This window comes from Mixophyes fleayi, chromosome 11 (assembly GCF_038048845.1).
Source record: "Mixophyes fleayi isolate aMixFle1 chromosome 11, aMixFle1.hap1, whole genome shotgun sequence".
NCBI lineage: Eukaryota > Metazoa > Chordata > Amphibia > Anura > Limnodynastidae > Mixophyes > Mixophyes fleayi.
In genome coordinates, this window is record NC_134412.1 from 63,425,171 (window position 1) to 63,450,283 (window position 25,113).

General features: G+C 36.8%; 1 long non-coding RNA gene across 1 annotated transcript in view; it reads left to right on the top strand.

The window, feature by feature from the left end:
• Positions 1-10,325: 10,325 nt before the first annotated feature.
• The window catches only part of LOC142107568 (uncharacterized), a 28,361-nt gene continuing 13,573 nt past the window's right edge, over positions 10,326-25,113 (top strand). The window contains exons 1-2 of the long non-coding RNA XR_012679978.1: positions 10,326-10,368; positions 11,271-11,337. This is a non-coding gene — a long non-coding RNA (uncharacterized LOC142107568). The remainder of the gene's footprint in view (positions 10,369-11,270; positions 11,338-25,113) is intronic.

A 25,113-nucleotide genomic window follows, 5' to 3' on the forward strand; every position in this document is an offset into this window, starting at 1 on the left:
TTGCTAATTTTAGTGAATTTTGGCTTTTTGGGTTTTACATGCCCTCTACTAGGAGATTGGGCATCGGCCTTGGCAGACGACGTTGATGGCATTTCATCGTTTATGTCATGACTAGTGGCAGCAGCTTCAGCATTAGGAGGAAGTGGTTCTTGATCTTTCCCTACTTTTTCCTCCAAATTTTTGTGCTCCATTATATTTTTTTATTAATATTATATATATATATTATATATATTAATATTATATTATATTTTTTTAGACTGCAGGAACAGTGAACATAGTTAGATTGCAGTACCATTTTTTTGAGACTGCAGGAACAGTGAACGTAGTTAGATTGCAGTACCAATTTTTGGAGACTGCAGGAACAGTGAACGTAGTTAGATTGCAGTACCAATTTTTTGAGACTGCAGGAACAGTGAACGTAGTTAGATTGCAGTACCAATTTTTTGAGACTGCAGGAACAGTGAACGTAGTTAGATTGCAGTACCAATTTTTTTAGACTGCAGGAACAGTGAACGTAGTTAGATTGCAGTACCAATTTTTTTAGACTGCAGGAACAGTGAACGTAGTTAGATTGCAGTACCAATTTTTTTAGACTGCAGGAGCATTGAACTTAGTTAGATTGCAGTACCAATTTTTTTAGAATGCAGGAACAGTGAACGTAGTTAGATTGCAGTACCAATTTTTTGAGACTGCAGGAACAGTGAACGTAGTTAGATTGCAGTACCAATTTTTTGAGACAGCAGGAACAGTGAACGTAGTTAGATTGCAGTACCAATTTTTTGAGACTGCAGGAACAGTGAACGTAGTTAGATTGCAGTACCAATTTTTTTAGACTGCAGGAACAGTGAACGTTGATAGATAGCAGTACCAATGGACTTAGCAGGACAGAGCACAGGACACAGCACCACTGGACTCAGCAGGACAGAGCACAGGACAAAGCACCACTGGACTCAGCAGGACAGAGCACAGGACAAAGCACCACTGGACTCAGCAGGACAGAGCACAGGACAAAGCACCACTGGACTCAGCAGGACAGAGCACAGGACACAGCACCACTGCACTAACCAGGACAGAACCACAGGAATGACCAGGACAGAGGATACCACTAACAAAACACACCCTCCCGCTTCACTGATCAATGCCCGAGTGAAGATGGTGGCGGCAAGCGGGGAATTTAAAGAATCCGAGTATCGCGAGATCCGACGGCGGGATTAGGACATCAAAGCCTCGTTTTCATTGTGGCCATCGGCAGGATTACCCGAACAGTGCTCGGATCGGGCTCGGATCCACACTGTACGGGGCTGTTCGGATTGTGATAATCCGAGCCCCGCTCATCCCTGATAGGATCTATATCCTGAATATCAACTGATAACCCTACTACCATATATGGTTCAACTTTTTATTCTAACAGACTTTCAATACGGGAATGCTATTTTTGACTTCTTATTTTGCAATTGATATTAACTTTTTCAGATTAATTCACTATAAGTGCTATGAGCATGGGATAAGAAGGAACAAAACACAGGGCTAGATTTTCTGAGAATCGAGTTTGGTGGCGGTTTGAAACCGCCACCCATCGCCACTGACTTAGTGGTTGAAACCGCCACATTTACTATAGGACGGTTTGAGATTTCAGTTTAAATTGACTGGCGATGTACGGCGGATTGAAAAAGCTATCAAAACCGCCATCCAAAAGACAGGACAGGACAGTTTTAATACCTTATTCTGAATGACTTGATGGTTTAAACATGCTGTTTTAACTATTTTGCCATTCAGAACATACGAGAAAGCACCATTGACATTTAAATTATTTTGGCAATCATTATTTATTGATTAAGGGGCAAAATGAATTTAGTATTAAATTATGAGGGGGAAAAAATGTCATTATATTAAGAGGACAACATTAATTATTATATTATTTAACCACTATGTGAAGACAAATTGTGCAACATAAATAATTATATCCACATTAACAATCAGTTAATAATATTTTATATTCATATTTCCCCCATAATATAATGCTATAATAGTGTCCCCTTAAACAAATATTTTAAAAAAATCCCTCATAATTTAATATTAATTTCATTTTGGCCCTTAATCAATAAATAATGATTTCCCAAATAATTTTAATCTCAGTGGTGCCTTCTCTTATATTCTGAATGGCACAATAGCGGAAACAGTTTTCTGTTTCATCAATCTCGCCATTCACAACCACCACTTTTACTTTTGCCATTTGGATGGCTGTTTTTGTAGCGGTTTTGCAAACCCCAGCTTAGTAAATCAGACTGTTTGTATATTCATCATTATTAAAATCGAGATGGCGAGTTGCAAAGTGTTGGTTTTGAAAAATGACAATTCTGGCCGTTTTAGCGGTGGTTTGGGCTTTATTAAATCCGGCGGTTTCAAAACCGTCTGAAAAATAGCCACAAAGCGACGGTTTGAGCAAACTGCCATTTAGTAAATCTAGCCCACAGTCTTTTTTTAATTTCAGTTTTTATTTTACTTATCACACTAATCACATTTATTCACTTCATATTTCACTGTTTTTATTCATTTTATTTATATGAATAAAGGTTAAGTTTTATCATTCTATAGGGGCTCTAACGAATTTTGACAAGTGACAAACAATGAAGATTTATTGCACTTGGCTATACCAGTTCTGTGTCTTCTCTTTTGCTCTTATGTTATACCAAATAAGTTACAATTATTGTTAATAATAATAAAGTTTACTATTTTTTTATGCTGTAATCATGGACATGATTTTAAGTTCATATACTGGTTTATTTATGAGGGGCTCCAAATACCATTTCCTTCATTTCTATTTTTTGTTTGCAATATAAGGTCATGGTTCTGGTGGAGCACCCCTTGTGTAATTAATCAAGAGATTCTCCAAAATTTTAACATTGAAAACATAGCAACAAATAAAGATACAAAGAAGGGACATATACCGGAATTTAGCAACTTAGGCTCTCATTTGGTGTGGATCTCTTGTAACTTCAATATATAAGATTATTGCTAATAATAATATCCAAGAATTCATTTTGGTGTGGATATGTAACTTTGACCAAAATTTTCTACATGTCATTCTTTTTTAAAAAAATGGTACATTAGTACTATAATTTGTTTGTAAACTTACATTGCTCTCTTCCTACTACATATTAACTCCCATACATTTATAGGCATCAGTAAATTTGTGTGAAGGAGCTCCTATATCGCCACTGATGCAGTTGCGGTGGGCGGAGCTTGAGCCATGCATAATGGCCGCTAGCATTCCACTGCTGTTTACATGCGCCGAATTTATGCGCAGGTTATATGAATTGGCTGAAAGCCAGAGCATTTCAACCAAAGAAATTGTCTCTCATATGTAGCTCCACAATAAGTAAGGTTCAAACAAAGGAAAAACATGTGCTCACAAGACAGGAAGTCATAGCTAAGAAGCAGAGCAGTGAGTCCTCATTGCTGTTGTCCAGTTGTGGGAGGTCAACAAGCCCCACCTGAAGCAAGGCATTTTAGGTAAATGTTTATAAGCCACTGAAACAGATATACACAGTCTCTTTTGACCCCAACACATACACACTTGGAAGATGGGACTTCTCTTCCACCTGGAACCTACAGGACACACACTCCACAGTAAGCTTATACCCTATCTGTCTGTAACTTTTTGCACAGTAAGACTTTCCTCTAGTCTTCAAACCTTCAAGCGTTCACTGAAAACCCACCCCTTCAGACAAGGTTATGATATTCCTCAACCACCATCTTAATTTCCCTAGATTACTCTATTACCATCCTCTACACAGCTAACGCAAGACAACAATCCTCTGACTGACATTGCCACACACACAGACCACTCAATACTTATACCTTTGCATTCTAGCTGGTCCATTGTGCAATATGATTTAGCACATGCCCTTGTGTTTCAAACTCCCATTGTCCTATAGATTGTAAGCTTGTGAGCAGGGTTCTCTTACCTCTCTGTCTGTATGTATTACCTAGTATTGTCTTATTAATGTTTGTTCCCAATTGTAAAGCGCTACGGAATCTGCTGGCGCTATATAAATAAATGTTGATGATGATGATGAACTTTTATCTTCTTATATTTGTCTGTATATCTTCTTATTATATGTCCATCTATTTCCATTAACTTTCCTCTGAATCTTGATCTGTTTATTTATTTTATATGTATTCTGCCTGCAACGTATAATTACTTTGCTTGCACATATATGTTCCATTTAACTTTCTGATCTTTAAGTAACCTTTTCACACATGCTTTACAAAGGCTAGCTTCTCAGGAATGCTTGGTGTCTACACTACAATGGACTCTTTCCCATCCTCCCATCTCTTTAACTATAGGCTTGACCACTGTTATACACACACATGCATTATGCACTCTCATTTATCTCCTATCTTTTTCTCTCTCTCATTTAATCTTTCTTTATCTACTACTTAAATACCTTTCTGCTTACAAATTTAAACATACACGAACATGTGCCTGCTTACACATTTAAACATACACTAACATGTGCCTGCTTACACATTTAAACATTTACGACAATCTGCTTGCTTCTCTTTCTCTTGTTACATCTAAACACACACTACACAAAAGAGCAATACTGACCATACGCTCATAAACAGCATATACACTAGTACATATATATATATATATATATATATATATATATATACACACACACACACACACAACAGAATATGATATTATATACTTCTGAAGTTTTAACATTGTCTGTTGAATATATAACGTATTATCTGTATTGTATGTATGCATCTAAGTATTGTATGTTTGATTATCTTTGTAAAAGTAAAAGACTTGTATCTTTATGCCTGTTTTGTATGTTTAGATAACTGGAATGAATAGGATGAATGGATGTTTATATAGTTAATGCAGTATAGTGAGGTAAATGATAAATTGGTATTTATTTAGCAATTAACACATAATGGTGGGCTATTTGACAGTGGAGATCAATAGATGTGAAATGCTTAGGTGATATATATATATAGCCTTGTCAAACACAGGGATCGCATAAGTCGCTCTTACGGATTTCTAGTTGGGATGCGCAAGCATAACAACTGTGATACCTTGTTTATGGTTGGCATAGTACAAGGTGAAAGCTCAAAAGGTTGAGTGAAATAATGCCTCTAAAGTACATCTGAGATGTCATGGGTACATACGATTCAACGTTACTAAAATAGCAAAAAAGACGCAAATTGCATTATATCCCAATAACTAATGAGATTAGTTATTAATAAGAGCCAAGGCATAGTATCATTATTATGTTGGAACACAGGTTCCTATTACAGTTTGTGACAACGCTAGTCGGTATCCATAATTCAAGCTTTACCTAAAACACCACATTACATAGCAAGATAACCCATATGTTAGAATTGAAATCCTCTATGCAGCTTCAACAAGTTTCAAATTGAATACAGCAAAAATAATTAGAAATCTGTTAACCCTGATTTCACTATCATACAGAAATTTACTTGGCCTCCCACAGCATAGTGTCCCCCTGCCATAATGGCAACCAAGCCCAGAGTAGTCACCACTGGGCAGCATTCCATAGGGAGATGTGATACCCCCCCCCCCACATAGGGGTTTTCACCCATGGGCAGAAAATAATATATCCCTCCACTAAGCAGTGTGTGTGGCCTAATAATATTATAAGAATGAAACAGTGTAGGTCCAAGGATAGCCAGGTTGAACCTAAGTAGCACTAGTACTACAAGGTCAAGAATACGCCATGCCTGTCTGGCCATGCTGTGACCTAGAGGGCCTGATTCTGAAGGAAAGGAAAGCTCAACCAATGTGTCACTTGGCACCTTTGCTAAACTGTCACAAAGCAAGCGGTAGCAAATAGTGTGTTATTTGGAACGAAAGGAAACTACTGTCTTTTTTTCACGGTAGGCCCCCAAAAAATGACACCTTTATGTATACACTGACACATGTCCAGTTCTGCTAGTACAAGCACTACCCCAATTATAACTCTGTCCCCACCTTATACATTTAACTCCCCCTCCAATGATACATGGTTTGGCCAAACTGAATAATGACTCATTCTTTTCTAAAGGAATTATGGCCATAGCTCAACAAAGAAACCTATACATACAACATAGACACCAGTTCAAATATCCTTAGACTGATATAAATTATGAAGTACACACACATTAATGGTCACCACAGTAATGAACAGTCATCTATATTTGTGTCTTGATTTTTCAAAATATGCTCAATCACAAACTATTTCATGTCAAACAAAAGAACTGTTAAGCATCCATGCTTCTCACTATCCAAAGTACTAGTGTAGTCTTATGCTACAGATCTGTACCTGTGCCTTAAGGAGTATTTAGGAAAACATTTTAGAGCAGTATTTTGTAATTTCATTTAAGATTGATGTTCTGAACTGAATTCCACTGTCATTGCTCTTCACAGAGCATCCGGAAGGAGTTCTAATGTGTCCTGCTACCGCTAGGCCTTTATCGGAAGATAGGCGGTTCTCACTGCTCTTCTGAGATAAGCTTTTCTTCCTCACCACCAGAGTCGATTCACCGCTATTATCCACAAACTTCTTCTCCACATACTTGGCTTTGATGTATGCCTCCCGCAGGCTAACCCACAGACCTCCCCCACTGTCTGTGGGTTAGCCTGCGTCTTTTGACTCATCCACCTCTTCATCCTCCTGAGCTGAAAAAAACACAAATAGACAGATGTTTAGTTATTAAAAATATTACCTACAGGTTGCCTATTTTAAATAATAGCTATTGTAAGGCATCCATGTAGATGACTATTACTTGTGAAAATGAAACTAAAATCATATATAGAAAAAACTACAAAACACATTATATAAATCAGCATAAATGAGTTTGTTAGTATCAAAGAGGCATAATTATTTGTAGGTTTTGAATTTGAAAAATATTTAAACAAATAGCAATACCCTGGGGAATTATTGTACTGTATGATGTGTCGAACTAACTATTATTGTCAAGGTATCATTAAGCCATATGCTGACAGAGGTGGCACAAGTTCTTTTTATTTGTATGTTTTCTCGGTATCGGAATTGTGGTAATCGTTTTAACGATTACTACCGCTTCAACTCTTAGGGCATTCTTTGTAATAGATGGCAGCATACACATAATGTGAATGAATGTGCCCTGTTGGCCAGTTTCATTTCTGAGAGAAAAACATTGTCATAAATACAAAATGCACATAAGCCTAACAAAGTTGCATTTGAGGGGGAACAAAATTTAAAATATGAGGACAGATTTATAATTGTGGTAGAGCGTGTCGTAGATCAACTTTGATTGTCAAGAGTAAAAATAAAGTCATAAAGTGTTTGTGTGGTACATGAAAAAATAACCATTATTTTCTTTATGTGCTAAAAAACATCTGGTTTGGGCAAAGTTCCTCTTCTGTTCCTTTATGATTCAGCGCTACAAACTATTATTATTATTATTACCATTTATTTATATAGCGCCACTAATTCCTCAGCGCTGTACAGAGAACTCACTCACATCAGTTCCTGCCCCATTGGGGCTTACAGTCTAAATTCCCTAACATACACACAGACACATAGACAGACAGACAGACACACAGACTAGGGTCAATTTGTTAGCAAGCAATTCACCTACCAGTATGTTTTTGGAGTGTGGGAGGAAACCGGAGCACCCAAACGAAACCCTCGCAAACACGGTGAGAACATACAAACTCCTAACAGATAAGGCCATGGTCCATTAAATTTTAATGTGACGATAAACAGTGAAGGTACTTAGTGCTCTATGAATAAAAACTTTATTAAAACACCAAACTGTAGTGGTTTGTAAATTTTCTATAATATCCAATTTCTTCTAACAATTCCTTTTAACATATGTCTATATTTGCACACAAAAAGTTTATACAGTTTGTTCATTTAAGACCAATTCATTATTATGGTATTATCATGTAACGCTGCATTACATATGAGATATCTTGTAGATAGCAGATTTGATATAGATCTTAGAAAAATAGTTGTTCCTTTCAGGGCCATCTTTTCCATTGGGCACGATGGGCAGCTGCCCGGGGGCCCCATGGGCAAGGGGGCCCCATAGGCACGGCTCTTAATGAGAATAAATAATCCTGCAAAAGAAAAAAACCTGCAAAAAAAAACTACAAGGGTCACTGACAAAGTACATCTATCTATCTATATCTCTATATATCTCTATCTATATCTGTATCTGTATACATCTATATATCTATATCTAGATCTAGGGGCCCCGGTGCACTGCTTTGCCCGGGGGCCCATAATGTTGTTAAGATGGCCCTGGTTCCTTTGGTTTGATCAAATAACTCAGGGATTTAAGGGTAACAGGTACCTGTTTTTGACAGTTATTTTATTATGTCCTCTGTAATTTACAAGGTCACAGACCACGATCCTTATCGGAGACAAAGCCTTTTCTAAATTCTCTTTAATGTAGTCTTCCATAACTCTGGACTCAGTGGCTGAGAGAGAGTTTATATTTTCCATTTAGGAAGCTTTGATCCAGGAATAAGGTCAATAAGACAATCAAAACATCTGTTGGGGGAATCACATCAGCTGCTTTCCTACAAAAGACATCAGAGTATTCCTAATATGGAGCAGCATTAACTGGGGATGACAAACAATGTTCCTGACAAAATATATTCCAATGGGTTATCTCGTCTGAAGCCCAGTCAGTAGAAGGATTATGTTTAACTAACCTGGGGTAACCCAAAATCACTGGATACAAAGTTGAATGTATAAGAAAGAATGAAATTACTTTTGAGTGCAATCTCCCAAACAGCAAGGTCAGTACACTTGACTTGCTTCTAATGGTCCACAATGGTCCAATTATATGGTAGGAATTTTCAACCTATGGGCCAAACCGATATTTAAGAAATTCCCTGCTGTCCCGCTGTCTATGAAGGCCTGAACATTAATGGAGCAAATACTGAAAAAAATTAATTTGCGGAAAGAAGGAGTATGTTTCTTGTAGAAAGCAATGAAGGATCTAGGGGATCCTCCCTAATGTCACCTAGGCCTTGAAATTTCCCAGCAATTGAAGCAAAGTGGCATTTATTGCCACAATACAGGCACAGAGCAGCAGCACGTCATCCTAGCTTTCTCTTCTGCTGTCACTCTAGACATACCAATTTGCATAGACTTAGTGGCCTCTGGACTTGGGTGCAGCAGATTCCTTATCTTACTTCTTCTCTTTAATACGATGGTCAATAGTTGATGAATGCATTAGAGCCTGCATGACTCAGGATGAGAGTACGGAACTAAATAGTCTTTAATCTGTTCTGAAAAACTTAGGCGGAACTGGCTGGGTAAAGCTTAATAGTTCTAGTTGTAATCAGTTGCTCAGCACCTAAATTCAGACTATATTCTTCCACTGAACAACGGCACTAATGAAGGGATCATAGGAGAGATTCGGCAAAAGTCACTCCAGGCCAAAGGCTTATGTCTGTGGCTCTCCCTAAAATAGAGCTAATACAATTCCAACCCAATATTGTTCCATATTTGAAGCACAAGGTCTCAATTTTATAATTTAGTTTACAACTATTATAATATTCTTTAATCTCTTTAAAAAACGGTCAGAAAGATTACACTTGGGTTCCTCAGAGACTACAGGAGAGACATGACATGGGCTAGCTACTTCCTTCTAAGTGGCTAATGTGTTAGTCCAGCACCATTTATGTTAAGACTTACAATTGGTTATCAAAATTTTGGACTGCATAGTCGCCATAGAAGGATTGGTTATAATGACAGGCCAGGGGTCTGAACTAGGATAAGATACTGGAACCAAACTAACCATGGTATTCATGTTAACCTCTATCAGCCCCTTAGATGCCAACTATAGATTTTCTTCCTGAACTGGGTGCTGTTGCCTTATTGGATTACTTTTTCTGAACTGTGCTTTGTTTTTTAACCATTGTTCCTTACTACCTGCCCTAGCCTTAGTGCCTGTTTTGGCCTGGATTCACTGCTGACTTTGCAAGGCTTCTGTCTGTATGTGTATAATGAAGCTTACTTTACTTCTCTTGCTTTTATTAGTTGCAGTCAAATAAGGCAACAACTATTACTAGGTGTACAAGACCAGAAGGCAACCAAGTTAAAATCACTATCTGACCTGTCTATAGTAGTAACCTACTCGTATCACTGTGGTGAGGATTACAATAGCTCTGTTTTCTTTCTTGATGCAATTATTTTACTGCTATTATTTCTTGTTGTGACCTTATAAAGAATCCTGTTTAAAAAAATTACTACACAGATGTTAGAAATGAAACTGAAACCTGGTTAAACAGTTATAAAAGGCATCAGCACATGTAGAACAGCCACACTTCACATTCTTTGTCACCAGGTAAGTACATACTAAGAGTGATCTGAGTTCAGGGAAATCACTGTACTGACATGGAGTAAAACTTATTGAACAAGTACTAGTATAGACAGTATTTAAGAATAAGGATTAACACATATAAACTAGTGCAGTATTTACTAATCTTTTGATTTCTCAAGAAACATTTGTTTGAGATTTGAGACAAGTTTAGATTGCAATGGAGAATGTACCAATACTCCACTAGTATGTCAGCAACAAAGGATATATTTCGAGACAAATAGATATTTTGAGAAAAGCTGCACTAGTGATACTCAAAATTGTATACATGAAATCCAAAGGAGGGAACATGTGAAGGATGGAGGGAAATTTGGATCTCAGGGCTTACAGGGGGTGTTTCTCCGTTATGAGAATTATTTACTATTCTAATATGACCTATACAATAATGCAAAGTTCACAGAGTGTGTCAGTGCTGGTGTAACAACATCTCACCCCTTACCCCTTATTCTGACTGTGATGTGCAAACAAACAGAGGGGATAAGTGCGGAGGCTCTCAGTTAAAATATACAGGCAAAATAGAACAAAGCACTACAATTCATACTGTATCCATATAGGCTGCAACCTGACCTAATGAGATAAATGTCATATCACTGACTGATAAGATAGCAGACACTCCAAGGTTCATTGCTGATACTTATAAAGGTGCTATTGACACTTAATGATACATTAGTAATAATCATTACAAACAGTCTGTTTAGTATTAATAAAAAATACAACATACAAAAGTGCAATATGATAATTTTTTATAAGATAGAACTGTCCAACAAGAGTCTTTTTGACATGTGTTCTCCAAGACTTTTCTGTGCCAGTGCAGCAATGTTTCTCTGACCACCTTTCTTGAACTACTCTTTGTAAATTATGTGTTTTAGTCTGTGGCTGAAGGAAGCATATTGCTAAAGTGACAACTGAACCAGTGATAAACCCTGACAATCTGAGGTACAGTAATCTCCATATCTCATGTTTATTATTAAGGATAATTTGAAAATCAGTCACCAATACAACAGTGCTGAATTTTTGAAAAATGATTAAATGCTGAGTTATTCTGTGCAACTATATTTAAGGATCTAGGGCCTGATTCATTAAGAATCTTAACTTAGGAAACTTCTTATTTCAGTCTCCTGGACAAAACCATGTTACAATGCAAGGGGTGCAAATGAGTATTCTGTTTACACATAAGTTAAATACTGACTGTTTTTACATGTAGCACACAAATATCAACTTTAAATTTCAGTGTACAAATAAGCTATCAAGTATTTGTGTGTGCAAAACAGAATACTAATTTGCGCCCCTTGCATTGTAACATAGTTTTGTCCAGGAAACTGAAATAAGACGTTTCTTAAGTTAAGATCCTTAGTGAATCAGACCCCTATTTATCATCTGTGGATAGTGGGCGACAGTAAGGATCATTTTGTATCACTGCGTATAATTGATATTGTGTTAGTCTTTTATGGCTGACTGTCAAAAGCAAAGTCAGTTATGTCACTAGTGAGAAAGGCTTTAATTAATATGTTATTTGTTTCAGTAATTTGGTTAGAACCTGCACTGTTCTGAAACTGTCACAACTAATACTGATGTCAGTGATGAGGTTTAGTATGAGACTAGTCATTCTCTCCTGATATCAAATTAAAAAAGTATGGAGTATCAGAAAAAACACTAACAATGATCAAAGCTATATATGATTAAATAATATGAGAGCATCAGTACTGTCAGCAAATGCATAAAGTACACCTTTTTATTATTTAATTTTCCATGTTGCACAATATACTTTTTCTAGAGAATGTGAAACTTCTCATTTTAAAGACATAGTTATAACCTCAATAACATGCATTTCTTATCAGTACACAGTAAATGGTTCTAACTGAAATCTATAAATAATTTACTACTACTACTAAAATGCATTAATCATTACTCAGTATACAATACAGTCTATGTCACCACAACAATTCTAAGACTAGATAACTTAAATCTTTCACTTCTTTTCATATTTTTCACATAAGTTAAGCACAAATGTTATCTAAGAAAGCATTGACACATTTCTGATTCCATCATCCAGCAATAGTAAACTTTAATACACATCACACTAAACGATACATATCCAAATAGACCAATACAGATTTATATAAAATCAGAGGAACAACAAAATCATGGATGCACCAAGCCTCAAAATGTACACAGTTGACAGGGCAAAACAGAGGCATGAAAAGTGGGATTCCTCAAAAATCAAGAAAAGTAAAATCTATATGCTAGAAATCACAATGTGTCAAACATACTTAATACATTAATTTTATACATACACATGATTAAAACAGTTGTTATCCTTACCATAATGAAAGAATAGACATTGCTCCTGGACAATAGTTATAAAAAATAGATTCTGATCTTTTATGTAGGAGTGCATTTTAGGCCGGTAAAGTACCATCATGTTATCACGCCTGATCACAGTAATAAGAGATCAATTTATGATCCTAATCAAGCCGGGGACAGTCCTTCCAATAAGAGGCTATCCCAGCAAAGACAATTCTAATGAGAACATTCATACGATCCACACATTAATATGACCCCCACACATTATATTAATATTATACACTAACATTACTATCACACACACATAACATTAATATAACACACACAACATTAATATCATATACATTACATTAATATCACACAAACATACATCACATTTATATCATACACACACACCATTAATATCACACACAGCATTAATATCACAGTAACGCACATAGCAAATATGGAGATGCTTCACCTGCGCTCCTCCAGGGATAGGGGATAGGAAATTGGGAATGCAGCCTCTCCTCCCTAGGGATTGCCTAAAATATCCCCACAGATTAGATTGCAAAAAAGGAGAAGATTGGGGTAAGGCGCAGACAGGGTGGGGAAAGATAATGGGTATAAAAATCTTGTGTCAATAAAATATATACATCAATAATAATCAAAAAATGAGTGGTATAGCAAGACGATAATTCCACATTAATACAAAGCACATAATGAGCGGTAACGGAATTGCGTATCAACGCTCCTACAGTTAAAAGTCATTTCTGTTTCCCATATATACTTGTACGATAATGTTCATATTTTCATTAGTACTGTAGTGGTAAATTCCTACGGAGTCCTTGGCTTCTCTCTGGATTACCTCATATAAGAGAGAGAGATAAGAAGAGATACGGGTGCTCCGATGGTGTAATAACGTACAAAATATTTATTAGTAAAAACAATCAAAATGAACATACATTTAGTAAGTACAGCTGTGCACATAAAGGTTTCTTTTAACCTGGTTCTGACTCCAAACGCTCGTATTGGCAGTGCCAGATTGTCTGCACACTCGAAGGTGATTGTCTCTCTGCTCGGCGTCTATGTTACTTCCCGATAGCAGTTGCTAGGTAACGGATCTCGGCTCTCATTGGACCCTACGCGTTTCGTCACTATGACTTCATCAGGGGATAACCAGTGAGAGCTGAGTAGTTCTTTATATAGATTGTAGAGCTCCTATGTCCAAAATTGTTTCCAATTAAGCAAAAATGTTGTGACGGTCAATGAATCAGGCTTCTAATAGATCTCTCCTCATTACAAAGACCATGGGGTAAATGTATTAGAGGCAAACTTGCCTTTACAAGCCAGCGCTGCTTTAAATTTTAGCTGTAAACTTGTCGATTTCCGGCGAGTTTAAAAAACCGGACCATAATACATTTACCCCCATATTTCCAAAACGGACATGTATAACAATCACATTTCACATAATGGTTAATTTGTAAAGCCGTACATATATTAATATTGTGCAAACATCCAGAAGCTAATATAATGATAAAATCATAATAAAATCATAATAAAAGTAAACTTCTAGATAGCAAAGTTATAGAGGATTTCAATTCGAAATCTGCATTTAGTCCCATAGGCGATAAAGTTCCCAAAGTAAATATCCATTTAGATTCTTCTTGATTTAATATTCTATTATAATCTCCTACTCTCCAATGCCTTTGAACTGATTTAATGTCCACAAATCTTAATCCTGTTGGATCTTTTTGATGATTTACTCTAAAATTATTTGACAGGTTGTGGGCTTCCAATCCAATCCTTATGTTCCTAATATGTTTCATTCATTCGTGTTTTTAACTTTCTGAATGTTCTGCCCACATATTGTAGACCGCATGGACATGTGTTAAGATAAATAACTCCCATGGAGTCACATGTGAGATGGTCTCTTATCTGAAAAGAATTGAATGTAGTTTTTGATGCAAACTCAGCAGTTGGCTTTGTATCTATTCTTTTCATGGTTTTGCAAGCTTTGCATTTAGTACAATGAAAGAATCCTTTAGTTTGTTTAGAATTAACAAGCCAGTTACCTGGATTTATCTTTTTGTCTTTATTTCTCGGTAAGTGACTAGTGACCATCTTTGTTTTAGATTCTGAGCTTTCCTGAAGGTGATTACTGGGTTGGTGGGAAGAAATTGCGAGAGAATTTCATCCTATTTGAGGAGGTGCCAGTGTTTTTGTATTATCCTCTTAATTTCTCTTGCTGACTCAGAATATTGTGTTATAAATGGGATGGAAATATTGCATTTTTCTTTGTCTTTCTCTTTATAGTCTAAAAGGTTCTCTCTATTTAGTACACCTACTTCCTCTTTTTCCACTTTGGCCCTATTTTTCATAAAAATGGGATTTTAAAGTATCTCCCTGTTTTTTAAAATCACAAATATTCAAACGGTTCCTTCTTATGCGGGTAAATGACTCATGATAGATATAAAACTGTTACAATCAACTGTCTTAAAGTGGGTCTGTGTTTCGATCTTTCCATTCTTTATAAATATTTCTAAATCTAGAAAGGTGACTTTTTCTTGACTGATACTAGTATTAAACTTTTCTTGGATTGTTTATATTTTGTATGAATTCCTGCAAAGTTTCCGGGCTGCATCTCCAAATAAAGAAAGTATCATCGATAAAGCGCTTCCAGAGGACCAAGTTGTCACCAAGCTAGGATTGGGCCAAATGGTTTCCTCTTCCCATTGGCTCATGAAAAGATTCCCATAGCTTGGTGCAAACTTGGTCCCCATTGCCGTGCCCCTCGTTTGGCGATAATGAACATTTCCGAACCAAAAATTATTGTGTGACAGAATGAATTGGATACCTATGATAATAAACTCTGTCTGTTCTAATGGAATAGTAGAATCTTTTTCCAAAAAGGTTCTAATGCTACTTAACCCATCAGTATGATTAATGCATGTATATAGCATCCGAACATCACTGGTAGCCAGTATGAAGTGGTTTTCCCAGTGAACCTGGTTCAATTGATTGAGTATTTGTGTCGTATCCCTTAGATACAATGGTTCTTTCTTTACTAAATCCTGTAGAAATATATCTATTTACTCTGATAGTGTGGAAGTAAGGGAATTAATCCCTGAAATGATTGGTCCACCTGATGGTTTCTGCATGTCTTTATGTCTTTATGTAACTTTGGAAGGTAGTAAAATACTGGCAGTCTGGGGTATCCAACTTTCAAAAACTGGTGTTCTTTACCTGTAAGGATTCCTTGATGTAGTCCTTCTTTCAAAAGGGAAAAGAGTTCACATTGATATTCCAGGGTTGGGTCTGTTTTCAGTGGTATGTATGTTTCTTTATCACTAAGGAGATGAACAGATTCAGATACATAGTCAACTCTGTCTAACAGGAAAAGACCCCCACCTTGGTTCGCTGGTTTTATGACAATAGTAGTATCCTTGGATAAGTCTTACAAAGCTTGTTTTTCTCTATAAGTAAGGTTTGCTTTCTTATTTTTCTTATCCGTCTCCAAAAACATGACCTCATCCTCTACAATTTTTTTCAACGTTGTAATATAACTTCCTTTCATGTATGCCGGATAGAAGATAGATCTAAGTTTTAGATTTGTGTGTTTGAAATCCAATACGTCATGGGTGTTCTTCAGGTCTGAAGTTGTAGAATCTTTTAGATAGTACTTTTTGAGGGTAAGGTTCCTAACAAACTTTTGAATATCTATGTAGGTCTGGAATTTATTCATCTGGTTATTTGGAACAAATTTTGTCAGCAGCCAATTCACCTTCCAGTAAAGGAGTGTGGAGAGTATTGAGTCTTTGGAGTGTGGGAGAAAACAGCAGCACCCGAAGGAAACTCACGCAAACAGGGGGAGAACATATAAACTCCACACAGATAAGGCCCTGTTCGGGAATCAAACTCATGACCACCAGTGCTATGATGCAGCAATGCTAACCACCGAGCCACCGTAACACATTGTATTAATAAGAAACACACACCATAAATATCACACACACACACATGATTAGCATCACATACACATAACACACACATAACATTAATATCACACACTCATGCATATTTACATACATAAATCATATGACATTAGTAGAACACTACACTTACCTGATCTGCAGAGATTGCTGTGGGGAGAAACCTCCGTCTGCAGAGGTCACATCTACTGAAGAACAATTGAAAAATAGGGACATTTCTAGGGTCAAAGTTTTCCAGGGACAAACCCATAAAACCTGGTACCAACCAAAGTTAATCCTTGTAACCTGAGAGGAGAGAAGTTGTAATATATATATATATATATATATATATATATATATATATATATAACATAACAATTATCATCATCAACATCGTTTATTTATAAGCTGTCATAGATCCTGCAGGGCCTGACAGTCAGCATACAGATACATGAATACAAGATAACAAACACATAAATATACATAAGTATAATAAATACAACTAAGCATAGTAGCAGACTTGTGGTACAAAACCCAATCCATTTGAGTAATGATCAGGCAATTACAGGTAGCACAAAAACAAGTACAAATTGTGTGTGTGTGAGTAAAACAGCATAGCCATTCCAGACAAGCTTTTATTTCTTCATAATAAAGTATGGAGCGTTTTAATTTTCACAGCAGTATTGTGGTCTAAATACTACACCATAAACTCTCTCATTTTTTAATATTTCTAGATTAATGTGTTACAGGTTGAGGATTATAACAAGAAGACGCTGCTATCATCCTTTGTATTATCTATTTTACCTTGATGATTATATTATGATGTATTTCAGTTGGTGGTTTGAGTGCTAATTTAGGACTGGTAACTTTATATTATCACCAATTAACTTTGAAAAACATATGTCTTTTTCTACATAGGAGAAATGGCCTTTGCATTTGGAATAAGTTCAGATGAAATTTGGAGAGAAGAAACCTTGCCAGACTTTACTGAAACATTTCTCACTAGTAGCAATCAGCCACAGGATGGAAAAATCTATGTTATGTACCACGGCACTACACTGGGAGCAGCCATTATGATCATTGAGAATGGTTTTAAAAGATCAGCAGCAAAAGACAATATGTTAGGAGCAGGGGTCTATGTTAGCAGAGATATAGAGAAGGCAGAGAGGTACCCCCTTGATAATAAGGGTGACCAAGTAATTTTAAAGTTGAGAGTGAATGTAGGCAAGGTAATAAAGATAGATTATCAAAGACATCGTCTGCAGAAGACATGGCATAATAGCGGGTATGATACTGCCTGGGTACCTGAGTACTGTGGTATGGTGGAAAGTGGATTAGAAGAGGACTGTGTTTGGGATCCCAATAGGATTAAGGTGGTTGCTGTTGAAAAAGCCCCATATGGGTGTAAGGGTCGTCTGACTGAATTAATTAAAATGTATAAAAGGTAATAAAAGCTAGTAAAACATATACTGATGAGTGCAGCAAATATAACGCTGCACATTTATTCCGTAAACCACCACATTTGAACATCTCCCTCATATTAATCTGCTTCATTTTTTATGTATATAATCACTTATTCTTTGCAATGTAAAAGAAAATATTTCTGTTCACTCACATAATTGTTAATGTTTTTTCTTCCTTTATTCATATGAGTAACTAAAGAGTAATGACCTTAAAGCTTGAAAGACATAAATAAACCCATCCAGAATTGCAGGCTGAATGTCTACCTCAGCATATCTCTGTATTGAATACTGCTTTCCAGTACCAGACTGCCACCCATCACTGTGATTATTACAGTATACTATGTAAATGCTGCTGTAGTTTAGATAACCGGCGCTAACTAGAGATGAGTGAGAAAAACGTTAATAAATTTTGAGTCTTTGCAAATTATGGCTGGTAAATCAGTTTGCAAAAGTTGCACCAAAATTTTTTTTTTTATTTAATTAAATTTTTTTTTTTAATTTGGAGTAGTTCATTAAAATGTAATATACTTAAACTAACAATTTAACACATTTACATAATAAGTAGAGATGGTCACTGACCCCCGTGTTTTGGTTTTAGATTCGGTTTTGGATCTGGATTACCGTCATGTTTTGGTTTTGGTTTTGGTTTTGCAAAACCGCTATTGCGTGTTTTGGTTTTGGTTTTGGTTTTGTTTGGTTTTGTTTTGCTATTTTGTTGGAAAATACATGTTTTTGTGCCTAAAATAACCCAATTTAGTGCTCCAACTGTTTTAGAGATAAGTAATCTAATTGTTGAGGTAATAAATCATCCAAAAAAACTGTTTAATTCTTTATTGGTAGGCCTTCATTTATTCTACACACAAAACAGATTGTCTTCCTCTCCATCTATGCATATTGGCAATGCAGCCATCGTCTTTGGATGTATATTACACCCTACACTTATAGTTAAATATGTAAAGAAATGGAAAAAGACAGTTTGCTTTCTGTCTCTATAGGCCCCCCTCCACTTTTTTAAAAAAACAAAAAATTCAGCCATTATAGACTGTACAATATTAATTGACATGGAGAAAGCCAGTTTGGTTTCTGTCTCTCTAGGCCCCCCTCCACTTGTATAAAATACCAAAAAATCCAGCCGCTATAGACTGTACAATATTAATTGACATGGAGAAAGCCAGTTTGGTTTCTGTCTCTCTAGGCCCCCCTCCACTTGTATAAAATACAAATTAATTCAGCCGTTATATACTGTACAATATAAATTGAAATGGACAAAGGCAGTTTGGTATCTGTCTGCATCAGATCCTCTCTCCACTAGGAGTAAAATAGAAAACTATTCAGCCGTTATATAATCTAGAATATAAATAGAAATTGAGAAAGGCAATTTGGTATCTGTCTGCATCATAATCATCAACATCATCATCAACATCATTAGCGCCCTCGTCGCCTACACAAATCTCCCCCTCATCCTCTTTTAATTCCAAAGTGGCATCCTCAATTTGGGTATCACCGGCTACACTCGGGCTATTAAGGCACACATCAGCAGAATGCTCACGATTAGACATCCCACTGTTGGATGGACTCTCCACAGGGATTGTTGTCATTTATGAATCAGAGCAAATATTCTCCTGTAATGCCTCACTGTTATCTTGCAGCTCGGCTTTGACGCGTAACAGTAGTTTGGGATCTGCCACTAATAGCCAAAGGTGAAGGCCTCATTCTCTCTTTGCCACTGCGTGTGTAGAATGGCATGCTTGCAATTTTTTTTTTATCGTCACTTAACTTTTGCTCAGTTACACTTCTTTTTCGCTTCAATACAGTAAATTTTTTGGGGGTTTTTGTTTTTTGCACCAATTTGGAAACACTCTGTTGTTTGACATCGCCTTGGCCAGATGACGTACTGGGAACACTAACATCAGGACTGATGACAGACCTGGTTGCTCATTCAGATCATATGTGGACTGCTTTGAATCCATTCTGAGCGCAAACCACTGGGGAGTGCTAAAAATTATTTGGTAGATACTGCTGACAGTTATGACTTTTGACAGCCAGAAATATTAATGCACAATTAGGGAGGACACCCCAAAAGCACTGAGGAGTGCTAAAAATTATTTAGTAGATACTGCTGACAGATATGACTTTTGACAGCCAGAAATATTAATGCACAATTAGGGAGGACACCCCAAAAGCACTGAGGAGTGCTAAAAATTATTTAGTAGATACTGCTGACAGATATGACTTTTGACAGCCAGAAATATTTATGCACAATTATGGGGGACACCCCAAAAGCGCTGGGGAGTGCCAAATATGAAGAAAAAATAATAAACCTCTATCCTCCTCTCTGCACTAGCGATTTTGGTTAGAGCAATTGCAAGAACAATATTGTATTCTCTGTCCCTGCTCTAATTAGCCTATGACTACACCCTGCTCTCTCCCTCTGTCAAATGGCGATGGATTGCTGTGGAGGCGTGTATTTATAAAGTTGAAGTATCGCGAGAACCGAGCCCCGAGATCCGACGACGTCACAATGACGTTCGGCCTCGATTTGGATTCGGAACGGGCGGGAGAGTACCGAGCTGCTCAGCTCGGTACTCGGATACCCAAAGTTCGGGTGGGTTCGGTTCTCGGAGAACCGGACCCGCCCATCTCTAATAATAAGCAACATTTTGTACCTTGATGAAATCTATGCCAAACAGCCCAGGCTGCCAGACCATATAATGTAATTAAGGCATTTAATAAGATACAGTGAATACTTTATTGATCACTGCCCATTTTTTTTTTTACTGGACGTATTACAGTTTCAAAACTGTTAATTGAATATTACTATTACTGTGTTATTTTTATACAATTTGTCTCTGCCTCATGGAAATATATTTTTAAACCTCATTGTGTCTTTTGGTAATAGATCTATACTCAAACTATAGTACCATTTTTGAGAGTTTCACTGATATCAGTGTCATAATTTCAGACATAGTGGCCCAAGTGGCTACAGGGCCTGGTGGTGTTCAGGGGCTGGATGCACCATATTTCTACTGGAATTGCTATAATTCTCTGTCATTAGCAATCACAGGGGTCTTCAATAATGTTAATGGCATTGGGCCTGAGTCATTAAGGAGAGCAAAGCATAAAAAAGGAGTAACTTTGCACCTGGACAAAACCATGTTGCATTGGAGGGGGAGGTAAATATGTGGGGACAGATTTATAGTTGGGGTAGGAAATGTCCTAGGTCAGCTTTAAATTAAAGCTATCAAGTACTTGGTTGCTACATGAAAAAGCAGCCAGTATTTTCCTTACATGCAAAATAATAAACTAAATTACACCCCTTACATTGTAACATGGTTTGTGCCAGAGAAAATTGACTCTTTTGATTTGCTTTACTCTCCTTAATGACTCAGGCCCAATATCTTACTGATCGGACTATGGAGACAAGAAAACATGATGCCTTGCTAGACTTATATAAATCCTAAATTTTTAAACTCACCAGTATCTAAGCAATAGCGCAAAACAGACACCACAGTGCCTGCTAATGTAAGCCCAGCCTGTTGTATGATCTGTGGTCTATTCATATTTATACTTATCATATGTGCGCTGTAGAAATATTTATGCACTAAATTACAGACAACAAATATGAGAAAAAATAACTATTACTTTCTATTGACTGCCTGGATGTCCCTTTTTACAATAACATGACGGGAGATCCATGTAGACTCCCAACTGATGTTGAAGCTCTCTATGTAATTACATTGGGGTGGTGACCAGATCTTTGCTAGCTGAGCAAAGGGGTGAGAAAAAAAAAGTGGCCATGCGGAGCTCCCTTGTCATTTATAGCTCTTCCCAGTGTCACAAAATTGCAGAGATGGCCGCTAATTGGTATTAGCGCAACTGAACAGGGAGGCACAGAGTCTAACGTACCCCCGGTAGTCACCAGGGACCCTCGCAAGGGAGTTTGGGCTTAGCTGCAGTGGGTATGCAGGTTGCGGTTCTCCAAGACAGTTACTGGTGTAGCAACAGTAGTAGCATGGGAACAAGGGAGCGTACCATTGCCAGGCATTGGGACGTGGCTTTTGGGAAGGCGCAGCCGCCCATCTCTTGCACCAAGTGTCAGTGCAGAGACGGCACCTGACATCCAGCTAAATACTTTATATCTAACACTTTTATTCTATTTGTGTATAGCAAACTAATGTTACTCATACACACTGCAATATCAGCCAATTAATCCAATATTGCCCCAAGAGGACCATAAAGCCTGATAATGATTATATCAAAATCAATAGGATCATTATCAGACATGTTGGAAATGAGGTCTGAAGATAAACACTTAAGATGACCACTATTGTCATGTGTGTACAGTCATCTTCTGACCATTCAGATATGCTGCAATGACACCAGAAGTGGTCCAACCACTTGGCTTTAGTGCAGAATGACTGGATCTCATCCATATTGGCTACCCACATGTATGTATGTTCAAACTGAACAATGTTCCTGTCTCTTGACTCTTGGATATAGTGTCATGATCGGCAAGTGTGTGGTCAACATATGGAGTGGAGATGAGTTCATCAAGCAAAGAAAGCCTTTCAAACATTAAGAAATCAACATCGGCCTGATCAACGTGACTTCTGGCTCCTAAAAATGGTCTTCAAATCTGAATATAATTTGGAATTGATTTGACCACCTATCCCTAATACTTAAAAAAAATAAGTAAGTCACGCATACAGAATGCAGAACACCGATCTGGACCAGAAAACACACTTAAAGGTGCATGCTTTTTTCCTGGTATTTAATAAAACCTCTCTCAAACTTGAAGTCAGTCTAGGTTTTCAGGCATGTGCTAGAGTGCAAATGTTACAATAAAGTTCAACTTAAATAAAATGTTTCCATTTTGTTCTTAATATCATGCTTGGTATATCCTTATGCTTGACTTGCAAATTTTCTCTTACCAGCAAAGACAACCTCTAAATGTGTTTCTCTGCAGAAGAGCAAATGCAAACCATTTTGATTCAGACATTGCAGCTTGCAAGTTTCCAGAGACAGTGATTACTAAAGAGAAATTTTCTTAACCAATGGGAATGTTTTGGATTTATGAGGTGACAGAATAATTCCTCTAGGTTTTTTAGAGTGAAGACACCTTGGGCCTGATTCATTAAGGAACTTAAATTAAGAAGTTTCCTATTTAAGTCTGATGGACAAAACCATGTTACAATGCAAGGGGTGAAAAATAGTATTCTGTTTTGCACATAAGTTAAATATTGACTGTTTTTTCATGTTGCACACAAATACTTGATAGCTTATTTGTACACTGAAATTCAAATGTTGATATTTGTGTGCTACATGAAAAAACAGTCAGTATTTAACTTATGTGCAAAACAGATAACTAATTTTCACCCCTTGCATTGTAACATGGTTTTGTCCAGCAGATTTAAATAGGAAACTTCTTAATTTAAGTTCCTTAATGAATCAGGCCCCTTCTGTTTTTAATTCTAATTACATAGGTTTTCCTATATTCATCATCAGCTATTCATATAGTGCTACTAATTCCGCAGCGCTATGCATAGAACTTATTCACATCATTGGTGCTTACAGTCTAAATTCCCTAACATACACACACACAGAGAAACTAGGGTTAATTAACCTACTTGTATGTTTTTTGCATGTGGGAGAAAACTGGAGCACCTGGAGGAAACCACGCTAACATGGGGAGAACATACAAACTCCACACAGATATGGCCATGGTTGGGAATTGATCCCTGTAATTGAACTTATGACCCAAGTCATGTGAGGCACGACCTTTTATATTTTTAATGTTTTGCAATGGCCATGTTAGAGAATTATTCCTCCAAAATGTTTATTATAAATGTACGTGTTATTCCTACACAGCCTTATTAGTGCTTTCTTACAGAATGTCCTTTCTCTTTATTCTTATCTATGTTATCTAAAACAGCACTCTGGGCCTGATTCATTACCGATTTTATCTTGTGCCTAAGTTGCTATGAGAATTTGAAGAACAAACGGGGAGATAAGAAATTTGCAATTCAACAAGGAATGTAAGTTCAAAGACACGCCCATCTTAAGTCTTTTAAGCAATGGAAAATAAAATGCAATGGATCTTAAGCAGTCAGTCCATCTTAAGATCTTCATCTTTAGATCCCCTTCTTAAGGTCCACTTCTTATTTAAAGATAAGACGGTATTACATAATGGCAAATGTGGGAGGCTAAGGGGTTAGCACTTTTGCCTTACAGCACTGGGGTCATGAGCTCAATTCCCGATCATGGACTTATCTGTTAGGAGTTTGTATGTTCTCCCCGTGTTTGCGTGGCTTTCCTCCCACACTCCAAAAAACATACTGGTAGGTTAATTGGCTGCTAACAAATTGACATCATCAGCTATAAATAGCTGATGATGATAAAATTATTGTTATCTTATTATTCACGTTAGCATTTATATAATTATATTTCCTTTTACAAATGATTTTAAAGTGTTACTCAGTTAAATCAACACACCTTTTTAATCACCGACATGAAAGATCATATAATGTGTTTGAGTTGAACTGAGCGCATGTGGATGCAAATGCATCTAATTTACTAACATAAATAAACATGCATATATATATATTAAAATTAATATTTGCTAAAAATTTGTGTCCTGACCGTTGCAAAATGAGTCAGGAATCACACTCATGACTCCATTGTTGGAAGGTGGATTTTTTAACCACTAAGGCAATGTTTATGGCCGATGTAAGCTAGATAACAGTACTTCAGGGAGAAAAAAACAACACAACACAGCCACTCTTACTTATTATCCAAAAATATATGCCAGTTAAGATCTGCACTGGTATCTTAGTGGTTAGCACTTCTGTCTTACAACACTGGTGTCATGAGTTCAAATACCAAGCATTTCCGTAGGAGCTTGTGGGCCTTATTCATTAATGAAAGAAACACAAGAATAACTTTGCCCAAACCAGCCTTTGTATTTTTTGGCAAACGGTAGTATTAGGATAGTTTTT